An 18,571-nucleotide genomic window follows, 5' to 3' on the forward strand; every position below is an offset into this window, starting at 1 on the left:
TGGTCACGTAATAAGTTTTATATATCAATATTATGTACAACTTGTTTCAATAACCATGTGCAAAAAATTAAAAGTTAAGAATGATAATCGGTCGTCTCCAGGTAAATTTTGAATTAATGCTACACGAATAGTTCAAGACAAAGAAAATCGGCATACATGTATGAAAGTGGTCCGTTTGTTATGTTTGTTATAAAAGTAAATTAAGACACATAAATAGCATTACAACACCTTTAAATGTGATTAGACACAAACGAATACGTTTCTCATGTTTAGATAATCAAATACCGTTACTGTATTTGTTCCAAGCAGTATTTGATAAACGGGATTGTGATTTTATATATTACTAGAACTCACCCGCGAAATCGCGGGCATTAAGAGCGTGGTTGAAAGCATGTAAACTGATTTTTTTGTGAAAAATTTTATGACTGGAGAATTTCAGGAAAGGTATCAAAAGTCATAGGTACTTAGGGGACAGGACAATTTTTTAGCCCTCCCCCTTTTTTTCAAAATCCATAATTTTTTGGTTTTCTATTAATTTCAATTATTTTCGCGTTTTTTACGTATACTTTGAACAGACATATACCGTACGTATCATCTCTATATAATATATGACCGCCGTTGATAGTCAACTTGGAATTGATAGTAAAGGAGCTGCCATTTGATTTTTAGGGGGGGGGGGGGGGGGGGTGCCTAGGATGAAATTTGAAAAAAAATAGGCAGGACAGGAGTTTTGAGTAAAAAAAAAGGCAGGATGAGACACTTGCAAAAAAAAGTCAAGGTGACAATTTAGGTAAAAAAAAGTCAAGATAAACTTTAAAAAACAAGGCAGGTCCGAATACAGTGAAAAATAAAAAGGCAGGACAGAGATTACAACTAAAAAAAATGCAGGACAGAGATTACAACTAAAAAAAAAATGCAGGACAACATTTTTCATCCTAGCCCCCTCCCCCCTCCCCCCTTAAAAATCAAATGGTAGCTCCCAACATAGCAAATACACTTTATTTATAGTACATATATATGTATGTTCATAGTATACAGAAAAAGCGAAAATTATTGTCCTGTACCCAAGTACCTATGAAAATGTGCAATTTTAAACAGTACTAAACGGAAGTCTTGTCTATGGCTTAAAAGTCCGTCCGATGACGGAAACAATATCCGGACGTCTTTATTTTCGTTTTCCTCCCAAAATAACCCAAAATAATAATCATAAGCGAGGATGACAAATGCGACTATACATGGTACCTATAGGACACAAAGGCATGATGATTAATTTATTGTGGAAGGAAGAGAAGCGACACACAAAATGAGGTCTTCTCATTTAATAGTATAGATAAGGGGTAGATTAGGTAAGTTAGAAGCATTAGCAATCTACAGATGTTCAAATCTCGTAAATACATTAAAACACACAAACCAAGACAAAAAGCAACAAAACCTGAGGGAACTTTAAACGAAGCTAGCCTCAGGGCAACTGCAAATCAGTGATCATCAATACAACTATACTAGTGTACACAATCACAGGCGCTTGGGTATATGATACAGAAATTTTTTTTCAATTTTTTGTTTTTTGTTGATTAAAATATTCAATTTTCTATATTAATACTACATATCTATCACTACTGCGCATGTCTCACCTAGTTTCGAGTGATTTTACCAACTCTGAGACAAACTCCCATTTTACTATCCACACTAAGAAATTATTTTGCATGTTTTCAACAGTAGCAGTCTGCTGTCCTCAACAAGATTTCAGTTATAACTTTAGCTCTGATAAACACTTTTAGTTAATGGAAATAGGTAAAATTGTTGATTTTTTTTGGGTATATAATATAGTGTAACATGGTTAGCTATGACGCCTAAATATCTTGTGTTTTTGCGGTTTTGTGCATTATAATAAGGTCATCTGTTTAGAAATTAGGCATTGTTACACACCTTACAAAGAGAAAAGATCTAAAGACGATTTTAAAATGACCCTAGTGCGAAATAATTTCAGTGGAATGGCATTGTCACCCTCTTTCAAAAACTCTCTCTCTCTTTCTCCTCCACTGTATTTCGTGGATATCAATTAATATAAATAAAACAGTCCATTATATTTCTTGTTATTGTAAAGACTGGAATGAACATATTTTTTGTATAATGGCAAAAGGTACTTCATTACCATCCATTGAATATCAAGAGTTGTTGAGATTTTGATAAATAAATACTTGAACATTTTGTGTTGTGCAATTTAACAGAGAAACCACATGTCATCAACATAAATTGGAGATTTGTCAAATTGGCATGAAATTGATCAGTTTTATTATTTCATATTAAAATGGATTATGATCATATTACAGAATATTACAAAAGATACAATGTGGTCTGTGGTCTGAATAAATCAACATTCTTTCAAAGATTAAAAATAGTAAACCTGGCCATGTTACGACGGATTCGTTATTAACTTTTGAACTTTAAACAAATCAATCTTAATTCTAATTGACATGTTCACGGCATGCGATATCTTTGTGTAACTTACAAATTTATTACACGTAGTTTTTATTTCGTTGTTTTAAAATAATATATATAATTGTAGATACAGCGGACATTTTTTATTGGATTGATTAAAATTATTGAAATCATTCACACGTACATAATTTGCATGCATACATGTATTTTATTTTTTCAAGCGCATTCCTATTATTACAGAACATAGTTTACGTATTAACTGTTATTTGTAAATTTAAATATGTAATTAGATTTTGATCAAATTACTTACAAATTTAATGAACGTGTCTTTGTACTGCGTCAAATGCACATCTAAATGCAAATCAAATAGTTCGATTGCACTAAAATTCCATACATGCACTCAAGTTGCAATACAACTCCATTCAACTTTTTAATTGTGATAATTAAAGTTTAAATAGTATAGATATTCATTATTTAACTTCCAGCAGGGTGGTAAGACATACAGAACTTGATATTGAAACGACTCCCACAAGAATTTTCGATCTGACGTTCATATTTATGCAAACAGTGTCTCAAACAAATTCCTTAATAATCTTCTATTACGGCCATACAATGTAAATTTCATCCGGCGCTTGACAAACACTGAAGTCAAGTAAAAGTAAACTACTCTATTGAAATTGACATACAATTAAAGTTATCTTTGTAAATTTTCTCAAATGAATGTTTTACAACACTTTAAATAGACTTGTATATCGTGTAGCAAATTGTACATATTTAGATAGAACTTTTCTCAGGAAATTAAAAATACCTTAGCGATCTTTCGTCCCGATTAATAGGTTTATTATGCTATCTTCTAATTAATCAGTTTAGATTGTGGGTGTTGAAATTTAAATGCAACAATACAATTAGAAACATTTCTTGTTGTATAACCTTGATGTTTTAAAATGAACTACCAATTGTTCTTATTTCAAATGGTTTTTCGACAGGTTATAGGTTTTGACAATGGCTTGGGGTGACATAAACTATACAAAGTATCAAATATTGAAATTTTAAAAGATACGTTTAGCGCGAAAATAAATTAAACTTGCGATACGGACAACATGTTCAAGTACGAATTACACCATGTGGGTACTATTATTAAAACTTAAATATGTGTTGTATCTAATCTTACTTATAGTATTTCGAAATATATGCGGTGGTATGTTTTTGATGCATTGTATCAAAAAGGGAGTAAATTGTAATAAAACTAAAGATTAATGAATTGGTTTTTTTTTTGCTTAACTGTGTTAAAGTTCAATAAAAAATAAAAATGAAATAAAATTATAAAAAGGATAGAATAAGATAAAGCAATAAAACTGGAAAGTTTTAAATAAAATATGAAGGATATTTTTAAATAAATGCTAATTCATCTTGACACATATCATTGATATAAACATAATATCAATATGAAACACAATGATTTTCACAACCAATGTTATCATATTACGGAAAACTCAACTGTCTCCATTTTGGAAGATTTGGATTGCCGAAGCCCCCTCCTAGATCCTCTATTACAGAGCCTACCTATTGCATTTATTGTTTTGTTATCGTCCTGAACATGCACGAAATATTTGCCACTGGACGTTACGCAACCAACAATTAATCAATTCTCAGACTAGTGCCGATAAAGCATAATTTACCGAATTTATAAATACTATTGAAATTAGAACGCGCTTATGGTAATTATTATAATATTAAAGACTACAAACAATGCGCATAGTTATAAACTTTCAATCATTTTTAAACACGACGAAATTTCTACATCCTGAATCCAAAGTTTAAGTAAGAATTTTTGTCAAAAGTAATGTAAATATAAATACAAGTAATTATATTTGAAATTGAAATTATAAAAATTAAAGATACGATATAATCGCTAATGTGACAACCCACCACAGAAAGCATAAATATATAAACAGGTCACCAAAAGTCCTTCAATGCCATCTGTAAGTCATTTGACAATGTATTTTATTTCAAACTGAAGAAGATGCCTTTTTTCACTTTCATTCACATTTCCAGACGGAAATAACAAATGAAATGAAAATGCTATCTTCTTAGCCATAATAAATGAACAGACGGACGGACCGGTCAAACAACAAATTGTCTTTACTGTAGCTTCTTTGAATGGTTATATAAAAAAATCCATAACATTCTATGATACAACGGAACACGGAAAGATTCGAAAGACACAAAAAAAAGGAAATATTCGAAAGAAAGACACAAAAAAGGAGGAAAGATCCGAAAGAAAGACACAAAAAAGAGGAGAGATTCGAAAGAAAGACGCACAAAAAGAGGAAAGATTCGGTAGAAAGACACACAAAAAAAAAAAAGATAAACGTTTTTTGGATTATTGACCTGCACGAATAAATGTATTAAATAATTAAATTTAGGCATACTTATACTTACGGTATCGTCATTTTCTTTAAAAGAGATGCAGTTAAGAATTGATAGAAGAGAATACATCACTTTCGACAACTGTCATAGGCGACACAATTACTTATAATACTTGTAAGTAAAATGTTTTCTACACCAGAACAATTAGAAAGCATAAATATATAAATGGCAAAAAGTGTATAATTACAAACCTACCTATGGGCGAAAATGCATTTATACAATTTCCTTACATGAAATAATAAGCAAAAAATAGCCAATTATTGTAGTACCATTACGTAGACAAGTTGACAAGATATGTATATATAATGTCAAAGTCATTAATGGGTTCAACTGAAAGGTAAAAACTGTATACAAACATTTAAAACGTGTCACAAACTTACAAACTGTCAAATCTTAGTTGATAAACAAATGGGATTAAACGATTTAAAAACAAATAATGACAAGATCATCCTTCAGATTTTTCCGTTGAGTTTGAAATGTCTTCCCATTGAAGTTATGTTACTTTTGAAGTAGTTCTTATGAGCTCAATGAAGAACGCATTACATTTTAGAAACACTGACCTTTCACACACACAATAATTTGAGGTCTGACGATATGGTATGTGGAAACATATATGAATATGAATAAATGAAGACGTTAAATATCCATCATCGAGACAGCAACCCAAATATAAAAAAGAAGATGTGATATGATTGCCAATGAGACAACTCTCCACAAGAGACCAAATGACACAGACATTAACAACTATAGGTCAGCGTACGGCCTTCAACAATGAGCAAAGCCCATACCGCACAGTCAGCTATAAAAGGCCCCGAAATGACAATGTAAAACAATTCAAACGAGAAAACTAACGGCCTAATTTATGAACGAAAAACAAATATGTTACACATAAACAAACGACAACCACTGAATTACAGGCTCCTGACTTGGGACAGGCACGTACATACAGAATGTGGCGGGGTTAAACATGTAAGCGGGATCCCAACCCTCCCCTAACCTGGGACAGTGGTGTAACAGTACAACATAAGAACGAACTATAAAAATCAGTTGAAAGAGGCTTAACTCATCAGATGGATAAAAATAAAAATACTACAAATACAAGTGGACGTGGCCGGGTACTTGTACATCCAAACAACAAAAAGACACTAAGTACAGATCTGAGAGTACTCGCAGTTAATGACAGCTAGTTCAAAGCCACTAACAACTAATAAAAAAAATCATGCAACTAAGACTAAATTATCAATCAGTACACATCCAACACCCAATGGATTTAGTGTAAAGACGTCATAAACAGTCAGAGAAAAACATGACCTTGTGCAATGCAAAGATAGATCATACAGGTATCGACAGATTGTAGATCCATGAATGTGTATATGTATATACATGTAACAATAATATTTAGTTTACTTTTAATTTACTGATAACAAAATCAATATCAGTACCAATAAAAACAATATTTTATGATCTAATTACAGTGTTGAATTGGTAACCTTTTAGAATAAGTTTATTTAAAGGATCGATAAGTTTACCAGGATCGTTTCTAAATTTCCGGGCACGGTAAACAATATTGCCGTAAAAATGAGGATGTGCAATCCCGTTTGAAATAAGTTTTCTACAGGTTCAACCAAATTTCAAAATCAAATCTTTATATCTGTAGAAAAATTTAGTAAAGGTTTTAAGTGATTTGTGGTAACGAAATCCCTGGCTTAACAATTTACCAGAAATACATAGATTACGTTCGAAGAATCAGAGTACAGTCATCAACAATTTTAAGGTGTCTAGTATACAGTATGGCACGTTCAGACCAGAGTCTATATGAAAGATCTGCAATCAACACAGAATTCACGAAATGAATTTTTTTTTAAATAATTATGTCAAAAGATAACAAATAACGAGATTTCTGGCTTGAGACAAGCACGTGTATAGTTTTTTCTTTGTCCTAACCTGTCCCCTCTTTTAAACGTGATCAGTGGATAAATAAAAGGTGAATAAAACAGAGAATATTACAATAAAACTTTGAAATACCAGTAGGTAAGTAAATTTTTGAAGTGAGTAGGTACTTTTTTTCAGTTTGTAAGTAATTTTTATTGAAATAAATTAAAACATTGAATTATCATCAATTATAAAATGAATATATACATTTGATTATAAAATGGAACGAAATTATATAAACAATAATACACTAAGCAGCACAATTATCCTCGCTAATACCAGTGTGATAAATAAAAAACACAAACAAAACATTAAAATACCGTATCAAAAAATGCTCCCGAGTACCCAAATCGAGTTAAAAGTGCTATACTCAACGATATTAAGTTTTATTGGTATGGTTTAGCAATGACCGAAGCTCAGTTTGTTTACAAATAAATGTGCACACGGTCAAAACGTTTTCAACCCTTTCATACTACATTTATTATAAAAGAAACACTTAATTATTAAAACTACATTTAAAAACTAAAACCAGGCATCTTATAGTAAATTTTACTTAGATTAAGTTGCTTGTGGGAAAAATGAAAAAAATATGAAACAGATACCAACTGATTTTTGATTATGTTTAGGTAAACATCTTTAGTTTTACAAATAGACAGTTTATTTACACTGAGCAAACACGCATAAAATCCATAAATATCTTCAAAAAACTTTATTACGTTTTGTATGTTTTATTAAATATGTGATTATTTATACTAACACTTGAGAAACGAAGGCGACTATTAGTCGTTAACAGATCGGAAAAAAAATAAGTATCACGAAACAAAGAATGTAATTTTTGAAAGCAAATGTAACACAATTTACGACATGCATGGCTGTATAAGGTCGTAAAAGAAGTCAGTACTTAATTTGGAAAATGTTTAGTACTACTTGTTATAAATATGTAAAGAAAAACCTCATTATGAACCAATAATTTCGGATGAGGTTATCCATGGGCTATATCATAAGGGGTGTCGTATATATAGCCACGTTTTATTGTATATCAACAGCTTGAATCAACCTGTGAGTCCAAAGCAACCGACTATTACAAGGTAGAACGAGTAGAAATGATATGCATAGCTTTGATCTAAAGCAATGATAAAATCTAAATCTTTTTCAGAAATTCATGACTATTTGTTAGGCCTTGATATTCAGTGGTGGACCCCAAATGTTTTCAAAAAGAAGTGACAGCACCGGACATATTTGGAATGTTCGTTCTGTAAAATAGGAGAGACTCTATAATACAATTGATGTACAAAAAAAAACGTCCTTTCAAGATATAGATCCTTAAATTTCTACCATCAGACTCCTTCGCTTCTGAGATAATGGTCACGTGACAATGTAGTGTAACACGTTTACAATTCTGTTGCTAAAGGACTGTTTATTATGCAGAAGAAAAATGGATGACAATATGCATAGTGTTGCCTTTCATGCCGGGCAGAATATTTCATAATCGAAATTGTATTGCTTTTACAAAAAAAAAAAAAAGAAAAAAAAAAAGAAAAATTCAAAGGTAATTTTTCTGTAAGACCAGTTTTTAGTTAAGTGAAACAAATTTGATAGAAGTCAAGATTTCAAAAAGTTTCAGTAAAGTTATCTTGATGAAGTCTACGTAAATTTCGTAAATGTTTTCCCTCGTTTTTCATCGACGTAGCTTTCCTTTCTTGTATAAGAAAAAACTAAATTTCCGTTGTCAATTTGTTTAAAATTGAAATGCAGTGTCACAGAACAAGTATACTATATTGCAATCACGCATAAATGCGGAATCAATTTCACGTCCTGCAGCTTCTTAGAAACGTCTCTCTAAAGTGTCCATTCAAACTATCCGTATTCCCTTGTTATCAAACTTAATTACATTTTCATTTAATATCACTAATAGAAAATTGGATTCTCTTTTGATTATTTGATTATTGAATAAACAGGTCTAACTCAATAAGACTTGGCTAGAAGCTTATTACTATGTATTAATTCGTGTTATTCAACAAATACTGGGACATTATCAGTTAATTTGAAAGAAACTGCATCTTCTATAATTGATCAGTACTAATCAATAGTAAGTAATTAGTATCTTTTGACTTATATTGGCAAATTATTTCTCATATAAACCAATTCGTACTCGACAAACCGGAAAGAACGATCTAAAACATCAGTCAATATGTTATTGAAGTGAATCTCCTCGAAGTGTTTATTTCTTTTCACTTATAAGAGAATAAGATAGACTTGGCAATTTACATAATTATGTATGTAACTTTTAAACTTGTGAAACAGTCCTGCAATTTGTAAGTACCCAGAGCGGATCATACAGATTTATTTTCGTTTCCACGAAATAATCGTGTTACATGTAGTACAACTCTTTCGTCCAATCTAGACATGAACCTACAAACCTCTGATAAATCATTAAATTGACAAGTTTTTTTATAAGAATTCAATATATCTTTGTTTTACTGTTGATAACAAAATGTTCTAATTAACCTAAGAATATGCTAGAATTTTCCGTCAGTACTCTCGCACACCAACACGAATCACATTAATGGTAGTTAAAACAATAAGATTTACATGATTGAAAATATATGCTACTAAATATCCAAACTCGACACTTTGGTCAACGATCATATTAGACTGGAAATGCCTGAATTTTGAAATAAAATATAAGAATTAAAATTGACAATGGAAATAGGGAATGTGTCAAAAAGACAACAACCCGACCAAAGAGCAGAAAACAGACCAAGGTCACCAATGGGTCCTCAACAGAGCGAGAAAATCCCGCAACCGGAGGCGGGCTTCAACTGGCCCCTAATCAAAAATGTGTACTATAGTCCTGTTTATATTTCAAAGTTGTACTTTCAACACAATTAATTACAACTGATATATATATATATAAATATATAATGTAAAGTTAAACTTTTCTTGTTTCTTCTAATATTTTCTATCACGAATGGTTGACTGGGGTATAGCAATATGACCATCTTGACTTTTCCAGTTGGGCAGTTTTGCTTTGAGGGATGTATAAATACATAGCCACGTCTGATCAAAATTGGTACGTTAAATTCGATGCACTTAATACACGAAGCATCGAATTTAACGTACCAATTTTGCACTCTGTACGTTAAAGAACACTAACAACAACTCTTTTATGGTCTGTATCTGGCCGGTTGTAAGATAAAATCATCCCCAATCAAACATATAACCCCCCTCCCCCTTCCCCCCGTAATTGGCAGTCTAATTTTCCCGCTCTTAGTTTATCCCTCGTTTCAATTTTGCAGAAACAGTCTGTTTCATTAATATATAGGTGATCTGTTCTCGTTTTGAATATAATTATGCAAGAAATATTTTCTTCTAAATGTTAAGCAAACATAACTCAATCAATCAATCCTAATGTTTGATTATTATTGAATATTTAATCAAATAACGAGAGATTAGGAATGGTTGTTTGGTTGTCAATATATTAACTTTTACAGAGACACAGAAAAAAACATTTGTTTCCTTAAAGGATTTCGATAACCATTAAAAAAGAACTGTTGATGACAAATCGCTATATTCCTTTAAATTTCAAAACCATCAACTCTAATTTCTAACTATTATAACTAATCTGCTAAATATGGTGTTAAAATTGATTTTGAAATAACTGATTTGTGCAAGAACCATACACGCAATTCTTACTTTAGTCTAATAATAATGTAATATTATCACTAAGAACATTGTAATGAATAATAAATGATTTAAAGATCTTTCTCCTACTTGTCAATGCTTTATGTGTATCCTCGTCTGCATGAATACTGTCTCAATTTCATCGTCTCGCATTACTCTGTTTTGATTTTCGTTTGAAACTATTCTATTTGGTAAAGAAAAAACGAAAGATACCAAAGAGATATTCAAACTCATAAATCAAAAACAAACTGACAATGTCATGGCAAAAAGCGGAAAACGACGAAAAGACAAACAACAGTACACAAAACACACATACACAACTAAACACTGAGCAACACGAATCCCACTAAAAACCGGAGTTAATCTGAGGTACTCCGGATGGGCTAGCAGATCCTGCGCTCTACATGTAATTTTGATTACACTTTTAGAATAATATCAAAATAAAGATAGATAAAATGGATAATCTGAAATTCAGACACAAAAGGTTCATCTACATATATATGCATAATGTACATCATACAAAATATTCTGTTTTAACAGGATACATGTGTTGAAATATTAACAGGATTTATTGTAACATTTAGACAGAATAACTCATTGTACCCATGTTCAAGAATACAATAAATCACTATCGAAAATTGTATTAACCAACTGATATGCAAATACTTGCAAGCGACATATTAGTACTTTTCGCATAACTTCTTAAAAGCTATTTTAATGAAATTGTTTTTTTTTTATCAAGCTTTCATATTTAACACAATCATATGTATGTTAGCTTCATGTAAAGTATCATAGAACTTTATGATATGTTCGAGTAAAAACTCTTAATGGTGAGGAAACATCAGTAAATACAGTTAATACATTTTGAGTTGAATACTAGTAAGTTTGAGTTAATCCCGACTTCGGACAAACTAGATGTTTCAAAAAGTTCTTGGAAAAAGGTGGTAGTAATACATATTTTAAGCTTAACAAGTATAGTCCTGAACATACATGGAATTTTAGCCACTAGATGTAAAACAAAAAAACAATCAATCAACCAATCTTCAATAGTACTGCTGACAACAGCACGTTGTCTCCATTGCTTGTATAAGTTGAAGCAACATTAATTTGATATAGCTCTGATGATGTGTGGTACATGTGCAGATACCCTTTTCACTTAAATATTTTTAACATCTATATAAATATAAGTAAGAGTTTTTGTAAAATTATGAAAATTGAGAATACTCACAGATTCAATTCATTCACCTAAATTACTATCCATTCATTGAAAATAATAATCCGTTAGTGACAGGGAAAGTCGGAAGTATGAACATTACGTTCAATACAATATCAGTTATATTCAATGATTTTCCCTTTAAATTGTAATAAACATTCGTATTATTGACCAGCGAACTCATTCGTAACACATTAACTCCCCTGACACAATCGCTTTATTTCCTATTTTTTAATTCATATTTATAAAAGGCGTGTACCTCCCCTGTGGTGAAGGTGTAATCGTAGATCCTTCGACAAGCATCTGACATTTCAATTTTAACACCAATAAGAGTATCGTATTATTTTTAATACAAGGATCGTATGTATACTTTCAATTTGTGCTTTAAAGTGATATCGAATATTTCTGACGATTTACGGCATGAAACTGACACCAGATGAACCCTTTCTCTACCTTTGGTATCATTTTAAATTTGACCCTTTGAAAACTAATTAAGACATAGCTTATCTTGAATAAAATCGGACCCAACGTGCACTTACGGAAAGGTTAATAGGAATTTCGGTGACTTTGTAGATAACTTGATAAAAATAGATGTATACATTTCATTTCTTTCACTCAAGAATATAACCTTTAAAACCTAAAACTGCAATAAATGCATTAAAGGGCACAATTTAATGACACAAGTACAAGAGAATGCACAGTCAGTTTTAGTTAGTTTATTTTAAAATGATTGAACAGATGTAATACTATTTAGTATTTGTTTGTTTGAATAAACAGTCATTGTTTAACTAAAGGCCTCCATCGACCGCATTCTATTAATAATGAAGATAATAATAATAATAATAATAATAATAATAATAATAATAATAATAATAATAAAAGTAACAGAGAAACATGATATGGCATCGTTGATGGACAATTATATTTAGACAAAAAAAAATGAATTTTCAGCGAAACATTTAAAAATAATTTGCCTCAGAAATTTCAATCTGAATTTAGAAAAAAAAACCTTTTCACCCTTCAGTTCTATATGATAAACTAGACAGAAGAACGACATCTGAACATCTTGCCCAGTGACAAATATTTCATACATATTACAGATAAGAGCAAATTAACAATATTTTTTTTTTGCCAAGTGGGTGGACATGAATGAAGGGCATGGTATTTAGACCACCACTAAAACAGATTGTATATTGAAAAGGACCAAAGCCTTTGCAACAGACCTACCATACGGACCCTCAATAGATTATTCAACATACAGGCAGCTTGGCAGTCTCTGTACAACAGGCAAAGCATGTAGTTCCCATTTCGATCGTGCGTGGCTACGTATTTTATCATATTTTTATAACATGGCATGAGCTGCGTCGGATTGAAATCGACCTTATGCCTGTGCACGTATACATGTACATGTATAAGACTTTGATTGATTTTTGTACATTCAAATACGAAATAAAATATGAATTTTGGTCTGTTTTGTAGGGTTCTTATATCAACTCAATTTGTAAACAGTAATAGACTTTGCATAGAGATTTTTTCAACCCGAAATAAATTAACAGATTTTATTGATATTATGTATTATTGATTATTGTTAATTAGATGTTATAAAACGGACACTTAGGCATACTCTTTACTGTTATAATTGCTGGTTGCCTAACACCCAGTGACAAATATTTCATGCATATTACAGATTAGAGCGAATTAACAATTTATAAATGTTTACCAATCGGGTAGACAGGAATGAAGGGCATGGTGTTTAGACCACCACTATGAATATTGTATGTTGAAAAGGACCGAAGTATTTTCAACAGACCTACCATACGGACCCTCATTAGTTTTTTCAACGTACAGTGAACTTGGCAGTCTCTCTACAACAAGCAAAGCATATAAAGACCCTATTCCGACCGTGCGTGGCTACGTATTTGTTTATCCTGTAGATCTTTGTGGTGGCTCAGCTAAATCCCTTTAACATTTTTCAGATAGCCATAACATCATTTAGTCTACAACATCGCGGTTATAAAATTCTGCATGAAATGGCTTTAGACTATAACTATACATTGTATTTTCTTTACTATAGGATATCTTATTTCATTTTCATGTTCGAAATGATCGATTTGTAAACATCTTAAGCTGAGAACGATCAGTATTTTAAATTATTTATACATGTTGCTATTATTGTCAGATGATACGAACAGCTAGTGTACTTATCAATTTAATAGTATTTTCAATATTTTGAAAAAGAAAAAGACAAGACTTTCAATTAGTGCTTTGAAGTGTAGAAATTGATTACTTAAAAATACACAAGGAAAATGACTAATTGTATCGCGAAACTTTAATTGCTAATATCTTATTTCAGCCAAGGACTCCGTGAAATTCTTTCCAGCCAAATTTTAAGGGTAATTGATTCATTGATTGAATGTTGGTATTTTAAGCCAAAGCAGCACACAAAAGCCCAAATAGAGGCGATGGACAGGACATGTACATGTATGATATGAAGTTTAATATAATATCTACTAAAATAGGCGAGAAGAATGATCGGACTCGAAGAGAATACGTTTTGACTGATAAAGGAAACATTTTGAGTCTACCCTTAACGCCTCATCATTTGAGGGACCTTAAAATGTGCAGTATGTAGGAGCTTAGTACATTAGCACTGTAATAACAAAGGACTGTCATTTACTTTCATTCCCAATGACGACATGACCACGAACGACCCTTACGGAATCGGTTGGATTGAGAAACTGGGATACATTTCGATATCCTAATATTTCTCCTGGGGTTCATATCATGCCTACTGGTGAAGAACGTTTTCATGGCAAAAATACAGATGCACGATTAAGATGATTGATATTTCTTAACGCGGGGTTCTTTGGTATCAGCTTTTGATTGATGAAATTTAATTTATACAGTTTCATTTAATTTTTGAAAAATTGCAAGATATGCACCATAATTTAATTACTTGTGTTTATCCGGATTTACTCTTAGGTGATGAATTTAATAAGTAAGATGCATGATTAAATTGATTTCTCTGATACTATTTTGAAAAAATACAGATACTAGGTAATGTTTCTTGCTTTTTGAGATACTTCATGTAATGAAACTATTTTTGTTTTTGTCGATAGGACGTTTTGAGACATGATTCACATGAAATGTCCCATTGACGGCACAATTAAAAATACATGATTTGTTTAGAAATACATTTGAGTATTAAGTATTAGAAGAATATACAAGATGTCCCTTTATTACTCATTATTATTTTAAACGATATTACAAAATGGGCATGGATTGCCTGCTGGGGAAATGTTTTTACAGTAATTCATAGCCAGGAAAAAGCCGGAGCCATTTAGAAATGTAAATTCTTTTGAATAGTTAAAAATGTATGTAGCAAACATCGATCAGTAAGATCATATTACATTATTCCATTGTTTGGCAAATTTCATTATTTATTTCAGTAATTTAGAATACTAGTATCCTGTAGTGATAAAAGCTCTAATAACTCAAAAGTTGTGAAGTTGTGTTAATTATATATTTACTTACAAATATGAAATCTTCACTTTGCCACAAAATAATAGATTCCAGAGGCTGACAGTTTGCGTCCATTTTGTTATCGTATATTAAACAGAATTATTTCACACTATATTTTATAACTTTTTACCTCAATATTTATTAGATTTAACCACTTAATACTGTTTAGCGTTTAATCTTATTAATTCTGTATTAAATATATTTAATCGAATTACAAATCAAAACAAGATTTGGAAGAAGTCGAATTGTGAAATGATCAATACACTATATACTTATAAAGTGTAAACAGGTTACAATTTTGCTCGCTGCTAATCCCTCCCAATAACGTTTTCAATGAAACAACAAGGAAGTACACCACTAATTCATGGCCCCATTGCTTTCTATGTTAAATTCCTCAATTTCAAGCAGACACAGCTCTTTTGTCTTAAGTTCAAATAAAGTGACAAGCATTGCATGTCAAAGCAACACCTTATTGTGTCTTGTACTGACAAAATCACATATAAGAGAGAACTTTTTCCCGGAACTTTGGATGTACCAGATACACGTACTTTAGATCTGACAAACAGGCAAAATGTACCTTTCTTTTTTAAATTTCATGCGATTTTTTCATTATCGAGTCAAAATTAAAAGTATAAAAGTGTTCTACAATGATCACCAATCATTGAGCTTTCATTTGATACCAAAATTACCAAAATGTTCTACATATTTTGAAATTTACACCCATGCAAAGGAACTATTTTGTGTTAAATATGTACTACTTTCAGATATGCGCTTTCTGACCGAGCCTGAATTAGTGGTGTTAAACCACAACGGTTGAACAAAAAAAAAAAAAAAAAAAAAATAAATTGAATTTTAAAAACACATAAATTTCTGCCTTATCCAACTTGGTCTTATTTTCCAGTAGCAGTCAACATTTCTCGCCGTTCATATTGCAATCGTCCTACTTTGCAGAAATTACTTTTGTTATATATTATTTTGATCTCATTAGGAATATACATGAAATATTTGCCACTGGCCATGAAACAGGCAACAATCAATCAACCATACATTGTTTTATTGGTCTGGGTAATGGAAGGGCCGTGAACCCGTTCTCTATGTGTCTGCACCAAGCCAGGAGCTTATTATGCAGTGGATGTAGCTGTCTGGCATGATTGTTTTTCGTTTATCATTTTGAGAACAAATCAGTTGATTGTCTCTATTGAATTTGTTTTTCATTTTGTCATCTGGGTACAATTTATAGCTTTCTATTTGGTAAGCCGATTTGTTCATTGTTGAAGGCCGTGCGGTGACCTGTAGTTGTTCACATGCTTGTCCTTTAGTTGTTCACATGCTTGTCCTTTAGTTGGTGGTAGATAGTTGTGACTATGGCTAAACTACCACATTTCTTCGTTTTTATATAAAAGTAGGAAATGCTTTCCATGAATAAATATATATATGCAGATATATTTTTGATCGAAAAAATGATCTTTTTTAACGCTCATATATTTAATACTACAATATAAATATACAATTAAATCTAGTTATGGTTGTTATAACATTAACGGTATCAATTGTTCTGCACCAGATGCGCAAATCGACAAAAAATGTCTCTTCAGTGATGCTCGAGGCCAAACATATTTGAAAATTTAAGATTTTTAAGAAAATGAAAGGCTTATAAACCCAAACAAACACAAAGTATAGCTGAAGCCTGAAAGTATTTTAACATTTATACCCCTAAAAAGTCTAAACTTCAACTTATAGTTTTTTTTAAACCTTTAAGCTAATGTTGTTAGAAACTATGCAACTACAGTTAGTGTTAGGTAATTGCGCTGGCAGTAAATCAGTAAACACTTTCGGCATAATTGTATGTATTGCAAAAAGTTACAAAATATTTTCTAAGTTTCAAATAAACGATGTTTCTTCTTTCAGAAAAATTAGCTGAATGACTGCATGCCCAAGTTCATGCAATAATCTGATCTTAATTGCCCCTCCCAATAACTGGCTAATCCACTTCCTTATTTGACAATAGCATACATTGACCTCAGGCGGTAAATAAAGTTTCTACACTTATGATGGAAAATACTGCCCTAGACCCCAGGTGGCTAATCCCCAGATAAAATTACTACACAGTAGATATTACTTAATCCTCAATGATTATCTGAACTAGCAGACAAAAATGTTTTTATTTCTAATAAATTTATTTTTAACAGCCAAGGTTCCTCAAGATGATGTTCAACAAACCTATAGGGAGGCGGAGCTAAGTTTGCTGTTAATATAAAACTCAAGTTGAGCAAAATGTCATTTATTCAAAATTTATCATTAATTGAGAATGACAAATCAACCATATCAATAGTAGCTAATAAATGACAATGACATTAAAAAGCAAAGGTATAGTTTAGAAAATGCCACAAATCCCTAAAGGGGATCCCCACCTGAGGACTCCCTGTCCAGTACTAGGGAAGACAATATATAAAGCTAAGGAAAATAGGCCATTTCTGACTACTACAATGCAGAGCAAGCCATGTTGAACTCTACCGTCCACATAGACGAAAACACATGTGAAAATAAAAACAAATAGTTAATAATAGTCATGTAAAAATGTTCACTAAAAATTCTAAAATATTAAAAGAAAAAACAAACAAAATAAATTTATTTCACAAAACACCATGTATTGGACATGTTGAATGAAAAACAGATGTAGAGCAAGCCATGTTGACTTCTACCTAAATATACTAAAATGTACAATATACTGTAGAGCAAACCATGTTGACCTCTACTAGTTAGTACAGAATGTTCGACAAAATAAAAACAAATAATAACTACCAACAGGACAGAAGGTTATTTACTTACATACAGAAATTATCATGTCAAAACTTTGTACACAATTCTTGATACACATTTAACATTCTGTTATGTGATGAAACTGTATTTGAAGATAAGGATGCAGTAATGAGTTTAAATTTGAGGTGGAATGTACACAGAAGGATTTAGCCATGGAGCTACCAAATGAACTTTCTGATAAGAAAAACGAGACAACAGGTCACAAATTACATTGGTCTTTCCAGGAATATCCTTAGCTCGAAAATGAATTTTGTATTTTAAAGCAGCTAGTACCAATCTACGGACCAATTTCATAATATTCTTTTCTTTTGAAGATATTTTATTTATAATTGCAGCAACCGCTGCATTATCGGTTAAAAACAAAATTTTATGGTTGGCTAAAGAAGAACCCCAAATATCAATTGCCAAAACATTTTATTGTCATGGGTAAATTTCTTATCTCCTGTGGCCATTCACCTGCAAACAATTTACTGCCAAAAGAAACAGCAGCAACCCCACCATGTGTCCCAGCAGCATCTGAATAAAGTTTCA

General features: G+C 31.5%; 1 protein-coding gene across 2 annotated transcripts in view; it reads right to left on the reverse strand.

The window, feature by feature from the left end:
• The window catches only part of LOC127707968 (formin-like protein 1), a 38,357-nt gene extending 26,479 nt beyond the window's left edge, over window positions 1-11,878 (reverse strand). Inside the window, exon 1 of one of the 2 annotated variants that reach the window (XM_052212737.1) lies at window positions 11,714-11,878. The gene's annotated coding sequence lies outside the window, so the exon portion shown is untranslated. Of the gene's footprint in view, window positions 1-2,749; window positions 3,095-11,713 lie in introns of those variants that run through there. The other variant, XM_052212738.1, reaches the window with a different exon arrangement.
• Window positions 11,879-18,571: the final 6,693 nt, after the last annotated feature.

Source organism: Mytilus californianus, unplaced genomic scaffold, assembly GCF_021869535.1.
Source record: "Mytilus californianus isolate M0D057914Y unplaced genomic scaffold, xbMytCali1.0.p SCAF_7, whole genome shotgun sequence".
Classification (NCBI taxonomy): domain Eukaryota; kingdom Metazoa; phylum Mollusca; class Bivalvia; order Mytilida; family Mytilidae; genus Mytilus; species Mytilus californianus.